The following is an 8,830-nucleotide window of genomic DNA, read 5'->3' on the forward strand; positions in this document are numbered from 1 at the left end:
CTTCCCCAGAGGCTAAGGGTGTTGGTGGGCGCGGTAGCCTGCAGGTTGAGGCCGAGGCCTCAATTGTTTCTGTTGGTGTGGATGTGGTGGTGGGTGGTTTGGAAGAGGTTGTCTTGCCGTCTGATGGGGTGCTTCCTTTTGGGATCACCTGCAAAAGAACAGGTTCCTCTGGGGAGGAATCTGCTCAACAGGCAAAGAGAAAGTAAGATGGAGTCCTACCTCTATAATCTGGAATTATGGATCCCCATCCTATACGATGTGCCACCATTAATGTGGCTTCCGTTCTTTCCGAGCGTGCTCGCTATATGGCCTTTTCTTTTTTCAACACAATTGATGTTGACTTTTTGTTTTTGCAAGAGACCAGAATAGGGGATTTGTCCACACTTCGCAGGGCCAAAAGCCAGTGGAGGCGTGGTCCGTCCTTCTGGTCGCTTGCGGCCGAGCCGTACGGTGGGGTGGCGGTACTTTTTTCCGGCATGGTAACTGTACACAAGATTATGGAGCTACAGGTAGGTAGGTGTATGGTTTTGGATATTAGCCTAAGGGGGCATGATCTCAGGTTGATCAACGTCTATGGACCGCAGTCGGCCTGGGATAGGAAGTGCCTCTTTGGGCTGATAAAGCCATTCCTTTTTACAGCCCGGCAAGTTGTCTTTGGTGGTGACTTTAATACCATCGTGAGGCCCAAAGACAGGGGGGGTGCAAAGTCAACCCTGGGCTATGATGCTAGGTTCTTAGTTAGCATGATTAGGGAAGCTGGCCTGGTCGATGTGCATATTCGCCATAGTCCAGACCTCACGGGGTACACATACTTTTGTGGTAGTCGTAGGTCTAGGATAGATAGGTTTTTTGTTAAGGAAAGTTTGAAAACTTTGCCTCCTGAGGCAAGGGCAGTAGAATTTTCCGATCACGTTTGTCTGAGTGTCGCGTTGAATGCCTCAGAAACCCCTCAGAAAGGGCGGGGCCTTTGGCGTTTGAACTCTGAACTTCTGAAGGAGGAGAGTGTTAGCCAGTCCTTTAGGGACTTCTTTCAACTACAGGAGACACTTCTGGAGGCTGGTTGGACTAGATCTGAGTGGTGGGAAGAGTGCAAAAAAAGAACTCGGAGGTTTTTTCAGAGGCTTATAGCTCATAAAAACTTGAGAAAACGGTGCGTCTACCAGAGCTTGAGAAAGAAACTAGATTTCTTGATCTCTGAGGGTGGAGATAGTGGGGATATCTCTCGGGTGAAAGCTCAGCTGAGGGAGCTTCAGTAAGATCGTCTGGCTTCCTTGGTTCTGGAGAGGGATTATGGTAAATACCACTCGCCTGATCCTTACCAGAGTTGCAGGAAATCGGTCGATTTGAGGGAGGTTAGGGGCCTGTATGATGAACTGGGTACTCTCTGTGAAGACAGGGATGGTATCTTGGGAGTCATCGGGTCCTTTTACTCCGACCTTCTGTCTGAGCAGCCACTCATTAGTGAGAGGATGGAGTCTTTTCTGAGGGGGACACCGGGGCTTGTGAAGCTTGATGCCTCTTTTGACTCCTTGGGCAGCGATGTGACAACAGAAGAAGTCAAGAGAGCTATAGACGGCTTGTCTATAAAAAAATCTCCAGGACCGGATGGTTTGACATCCGAATTCTTTAAAGCTTTCAGGGACATCTTGGCTCCCCACCTCATGGAAGTATATAATGAGTGCCTGGGTGAGGGATTGCTCCCTCCCTCCATGAGGTCTTCTGCCCTCATATTGCTATCAAAAGGTAAGGACCCGTCCCGTATTGAGAACTGGCGCCCCATCGCTCTTCTTAATACGGACAGAAAGATTCTGGCAAAAATACTGTTCAATCGGCTGATGGAAATTTCCGGGCTGGTGCTGTCCTCGTCTCAGCACTGCACTGTGAAGGGCCGTAGCACGTTTAGTGCTGTCCTTGGCGTCCGGGAGGCCATAGAGCGATGCCGTGCTGAGAGGTGGGGTAAGTACTTACTGGCATTGGACCAGTCCAAGGCTTTTGACCGGGTGAATCACAAGTACTTGTGGGCTGTTCTGGAATGGTATGGTATTCCGGTGAGGGTGGTGAATTGGCTTCGTGTTCTGTACAATCAGGCCGAGAGCTTCCCGCTTGTCAATGGTTGGGTGGGTCCTGCTTTCAGGGTTGACTCTGGTGTCCGTCAGGGATGCCCCCTGAGCCCCCTCTTATACGTGTTTGCGATTGATCCCTTCGTCAGGAGGATTGGTTGTAGTGCATTGAGGGGGGTGCAGCTGGGCCCAGAGGCTCCTTTGAGAGTAGTGGCCTACGCGGATGATGTCACTGTGGTCTTGTCCTCCGTGGCAGAGGCGCAGTGCATGGAACATCTGATCTCCGACTACTCTGAAGCCTCGTGCTCCAGAGTAAACCAAGATAAATGTGAAGCTTTCTGGATGGGGGAGGAAGGCGACGAGTTTGACCTTCCGGATAGCCTCCCCCGGGCAAGTCCTCAGATCAAAATTCTAGGCATCACATTTGACCGTGGTGATTATGCCACTCAAAATTGGGAGAGGAGGATAGAGGAAGCCAACAGGAAAGTGCAGTCCTGGAGAACTTGGCAGTTCTCTTACAGGGAAAGGGTTCACCTGTGCAAAACCTTTCTGGTTCCCATATTTCTTTATGTCAGTTACGTGTGTTTCTTGCCACGGTCTTTGTGGTCTAAAGTGTCATCCTTGTTCTTCCTCTTGTTTTGGGGGAATGGGATGAACATTGTTAAAAGAGGTATAACCTACAGACCAAGGAAAGAAGGTGGATTTGGCATGGTCAATCCAGTGGTCTTTTTTGCCACAACTTTTATTAAGCTCAATCTTGGAAGCCTATTTGTGGAGGCTCCTCCTTGGTGGGTAGAGAGCTTTAGGGCTTGGGTGTCCCCCTTCCTTGAGCTCTGGTATGATGGGGGCCATGTGAAAACCTTCAGAGGCAGGACCGGTGCTCTTCCGATCTATGTCATTCAGTGCTTGAGAGTGACAAGGCAATGGGGAGTGGCAGTGAGTGATGTCAAAACCCTTTCTAGAAGGGAGTTGGAGAAAGGCATTTTGCGGGCTCACTTCTACGCACCGCTGACACTAAGGGACTGCCCAGGCAAGGTTTGCTCAGATGGGATCTCTTTGATTTGCTCAGAGAGAATCCCACTGAAGTATAGGGACCTTGCCTGGCTCTCCTTCCAAGGAAGACTCTATGTTAGGGGGCACATCAGGTGGCGAAGTGCCGGTGATCGTGGTTGTCCACGTGAGGAATGTCTGGGGGTGGAGGAGACCATGGACCAATTCCTGCGTGAATGTTCCTTTAACATCGAAGTTTATAGAAGGGTCTCAAACGCTTTACGCATCCCGTGCCTTTCGGGGCTCAGTTACCCTGAGTGGGCTTATGGGGCATTCAAAGGTTTTGGGCGTTATGATTTGGTCACTATTTTTATAGTTAGCTTAGTGGTCAGATATCACACGTGGAGTGCATGGTGTTTAGTAACGACTAGAAGTAAAATCCTTCCCTGTTAGGTGGTGGCGCGTTTCATTCTTCACGAGGTTGGAAGTCTGATGGAAATGGACAGGAGGAGGTTGGATGCCGTTGGGTGGTCAAGGAGGTGGAGACACCTGAAACCCCCTTAGTGGGTGGCTGACAGCCTCTTCCGTTCATACTGGTGCTTCCTGTTCTTTCACATTTTTCGGGTAGTTTTTTGGACTTTGTTTCGTTTTGAAGAATGGTTTTACATATGCCTAAGCAGCTCAGCTTATTTTCTCTATGCTGATATGGAGTTAGTGTTGGTGATAGGTAGCTCAGGGTCGGGGGTTAATTTTGAATATAGATAGTTTGGTGGAGGTGTTGTTGGCACTCTGTCTCGTCTGGGTGGTAAGAATGAGTGGCGTGAATGAACTTCTGTGTTTTCTAATAATGTTTAATTATTATGATGAGGATATTATCCTGTATATTTGACATCTTGATGCTTTGTATGTAGCAAGCTATTTGTTTCGCAATGCAAATTTTATGTATTATTTATTTATTCATGCGTTGCAAGATTTTAATAAAAAAGCATTACCCACAAATGTGATGTGAAATGGTTTTTCTCCCATGTTGAGTTTAAGAGAAAACAGCAAATGCTCGTTTTAGGCCAAAATGCATTGAAAGCAATGGAAACAACAAAAGCGAATACTTTGTGATATCTCCTCTTGTAGCAAACACAGACAGCTCAAAATTTCACCGAATGTGTTGAAGACAAAGACCCACAAATGTGATGTGAAATGGTTTTTCTCCCATGTTGCGTTTAAGAGAAAACAGCAAATGCTCGTTTTAGGCCAAAATGCATTGAAACCAATGGAAACAACAAAAGCGCATACTTTGTGATATTTCCTCTTGTAGCAAACACAGACAGCTCAAAATTTCACCAAATGTGTTGAAGACCAAGACCCACAAATGTGATGTGAAATGGTTTTTCTCCCATGTTGCTTTTAAGAGAAAACAGCAAATGCTCGTTTTAAGCCAAAATGCATTGAAAGCAATGGAAACAACAAAAGCGCACACTTTGTGATATCTCCTCTTGTAGCTAACACAGACAGCTCAAAATTTCACAGAATGTGTTGAAGACCAAGACCCACAAATGTGATGTGAAATGGTTTTTCTCCCATGTTGCTTTTAAGAGAAAACAGCAAATGCTCGTTTTAGGCCAAAATGCATTGAAAGCAATGGAAACAACAAAAGCGCATACTTTGTGATATCTCTTCTTGTAGCAAACACAGACAGCTCAAAATTTCACCGAATGTATTGAATAACAAGACCCACAAATTTGATGTGAAATGGTTTTTCTCCCATGTTGCATTTAAGAGAAAACAGCAAATGCTCGTTTTAGGCCAAAATGCATTGAAAGCAATGGAAACAACAAAAGCGCACACTTTGTGATATCTCCTCTTGTAGCAAACACAGACAGCTCAAAATTTCACAGAATGTGTTGAAGACCAAGACCCACAAATGTGATGTGAAATGGTTTTTCTCCCATGTTGCGTTTAAGAGAAAACAGCAAATGCTCGTTTTAAGCCAAAATGCATTGAAAGCAATGGTAACAACAAAAGCGCATACTTTGTGATATCTCCTCTTGTTGCAAACACAGACAGCTCAAAATTTCACCGAATGTATTGAAGACCAAGACCCACAAATGTGATGTGAACTGGTTTTTCTCCCATGTTGCATTTAAGAGAAAACAGCAAATGCGGGTTTTAGGCCAAAATGCATTGAAAGCAATGGAAACAACAAAAGCGCATACTTTGTGATATCTCTTCTTGTAGCAAACACAGACAGCTCAAAATTTCACCGAATGTATTGAAGAACAAGACCCACAGATTTGATGTGAAATTGTTTTTCTCCCATGTTGCATTTAAGAGAAAACAGCAAATGCTCGTTTTAGGCCAAAATGCATTGAAAGCAATGGAAACAACAAAAGCGCACACTTTGTGATATCTCCTCTTGTAGCAAACACAGACAGCTCAAAATTTCACAGAATGTGTTGAAGACCAAGACCCACAAATGTGATGTGAAATGGTTTTTCTCCCATGTTGAGTTTAAGAGAAAACAGCAAATGCTCGTTTTAGGCCAAAATGCATTGAAAGCAATGGAAACAACAAAAGCGCATACTTTGTGATATCTCCTCTTGTAGCAAACACAGACAGCTCAAAATTTCAAAGAATGTGTTGAAGACCAAGACCCACAAATGTGATGTGAAATGGTTTTCTCCCATGTTGTGTTTAAGAGAAAACAGCAAATGCTCGTTTTAGGCCAAAATGCATTGAAAGCAATGGAAACAACAAAAGCGCATACTTTGTGATATCTCTTCTTGTAGCAAACACAGACAGCTCAAAATTTCACCGAATGTATTGAATAACAAGACCCACAAATTTGATGTGAAATGGTTTTTCTCCCATGTTGCATTTAAGAGAAAACAGCAAATGCTCGTTTTAGGCCAAAATGCATTGAAAGCAATGGAAACAACAAAAGCGCACACTTTGTGATATCTCCTCTTGTAGCAAACACAGACAGCTCAAAATTTCACAGAATGTGTTGAAGACCAAGACCCACAAATGTGATGTGAAATGGTTTTTCTCCCATGTTGCGTTTAAGAGAAAACAGCAAATGCTCGTTTTAAGCCAAAATGCATTGAAAGCAATGGAAACAACAAAAGCGCATACTTTGTGATATCTCCTCTTGTTGCAAACACAGACAGCTCAAAATTTCACCGAATGTATTGAAGACCAAGACCGACAAATGTGATGTGAACTGGTTTTTCTCCCATGTTGCATTTAAGAGAAAACAGCAAATGCTCGTTTTAGGCCAAAATGCATTGAAAGCAATGGAAACAACAAAAGCGCATACTTTGTGATATCTCTTCTTGTAGCAAACACAGACAGCTCAAAATTTCACCGAATGTATTGAAGAACAAGACCCACAAATTTGATGTGAAATTGTTTTTCTCCCATGTTGCGTTTAAGAGAAAACAGCAAATGCTCGTTTTAGGCCAAAATGCATTGAAAGCAATGGAAACAACAAAAGCGCACACTTTGTGATATCTCCTCTTGTAGCAAACACAGACAGCTCAAAATTTCACAGAATGTGTTGAAGACAAAGACCCACAAATGTGATGTGAAATGGTTTTTCTCCCATGTTGAGTTTAAGAGAAAACAGCAAATGCTCATTTTCGGCCAAAATGCATTGAAAGCAATGGAAACAACAAAAGCGCATACTTTGTGATATCTCCTCTTGTAGCAAACACAGACAGCTCAAAATTTCACAGAATGTGTTGAAGACCAAGACCCACAAATGTGATGTGAAATGGTTTTTCTCCCATGTTGTGTTTAAGAGAAAACAGCAAATGCTCGTTTTAGGCCAAAATGCATTGAAAGCAATGGAAACAACAAAAGCGAATACTTTGTGATATCTCCTCTTGTAGCAAACACAGACAGCTCAAAATTTCACCGAATGTGTTGAAGACCAAGACCCACAAATGTGATGTGAAATGGTTTTTCTCCCATGTTGCGTTTAAGAGAAAACAGCAAATGCTCGTTTTAGGCCAAAATGCATTGAAAGCAATGGAAACAACAAAAGCGCATACTTTGTGATATTTCCTCTTGTAGCAAACACAGACAGCTCAAAATTTCACCAAATGTGTTGAAGACCAAGACCCACAAATGTGATGTGAAATGGTTTTTCTCCCATGTTGAGTTTAAGAGAAAACAGCAAATGCGGGTTTTAGGCCAAAATGCATTGAAAGCAATGGAAACAACAAAAGCGCATACTTTGTGATATCTCCTCTTGTAGCAAACACAGACAGCTCAAAATTTCACCGAATGTGTTGAAGACCAAGACCCACAAATGTGATGTGAAATGGTTTTTCTCCCATGTTGCGTTTAAGAGAAAACAGCAAATGCTCGTTTTAGGCCAAAATGCATTGAAAGCAATGGAAACAACAAAAGCGCATACTTTGTGATATCTCCTCTTGTAGCAAACACAGACTGCTCAAAATTTCACTGAATGTGTTGAAGACCAAGACCCACAAATGTGATGTAAAATGGTTTTTCTCCCATGTTGCTTTTAAGAGAAAACAGCAAATGCTCGTTTTAGTCCAAAATGCATTGAAAGCAATGGAAACAACAAAAGCGCATTCTTTGTGATATCTCCTCTTGTAGCAAACACAGACAGCTCAAAATTTCACCAAATGTGTTGAAGAACAAGACCCACAAATTTGATGTGAAATGGTTTTTCTCCCATGTTGCGTTTAAGAGAAAACAGCAAATGCTCGTTTTAGGCCAAAATGCATTGAAAGCAATGGAAACAACAAAAGCGCACACTTTGTGATATCTCCTCTTGTAGCAAACACAGACAGCTCAAAATTTCACAGAATGTGTTGAAGACCAAGACCCACAAATGTGATGTGAAATGGTTTTTCTCCCATGTTGCTTTTAAGAGAAAACAGCAAATGCTCGTTTTAGGCCAAAATGCATTGAAAGCAATGGAAACAACAAAAGCGCATACTTTGTGATATCTCCTCTTGTAGCAAACACAGACAGCTCAAAATTTCACCACTTGAGTTGAAGACCAAGACCCACAAATGTGATGTGAAATGGTTTTTCTCCCATGTTGCGTTTAAGAGAAAACAGCAAATGCTCGTTTAAGGTCAAAATGCATTGAAAGCAATGGAAACAACAAAAGCGCATACTTTGTGATATCTCCTCTTGTAGCGAGCACAGACAGCTCAAAATTTCACCGAATGTGTTGAAGACCAAGACCCACAAATGTGATGTGAAATGGTTTTTCTCCCATGTTGCTTTTAAGAGAAAACAGCAAATGCTCGTTTTAGGCCAAAATGCATTGAAAGCAATGGAAACAACAAAAGCGCATACTTTGTGATATCTCCTCTTGTAGCAAACACAGACAGCTCAAAATTTCACCGAATGTATTGAAGACTAAGACCGACAAATGTGATGTGAACTGGTTTTTCTCCCATGTTGCATTTAAGAGAAAACAGCAAATGCTCGTTTTAGGCCAAAATGCATTGAAAGCAATGGAAACAACAAAAGCGCATACTTTGTGATATCTCTTCTTGTAGCAAACACAGACAGCTCAAAATTTCACCGAATGTGTTGAATAACAAGACCCACAAATTTGATGTGAAATGGTTTTTCTCCCATGTTGCGTTTAAGAGAAAACAGCAAATGCGGGTTTTAGGCCAAAATGCATTGAAAGCAATGGAAACAACAAAAGCGCATACTTTGTGATATCTCCTCTTGTAGCAAACACAGACAGCTGAAAATTTCACCAAATGTGTTGAAGACCAAGACCCACA

Source organism: Taudactylus pleione, unplaced genomic scaffold (genome assembly GCF_031769625.1).
Source record: "Taudactylus pleione unplaced genomic scaffold, aTauple2 ptg001765l, whole genome shotgun sequence".
NCBI classification, from domain to species: domain Eukaryota; kingdom Metazoa; phylum Chordata; class Amphibia; order Anura; family Myobatrachidae; genus Taudactylus; species Taudactylus pleione.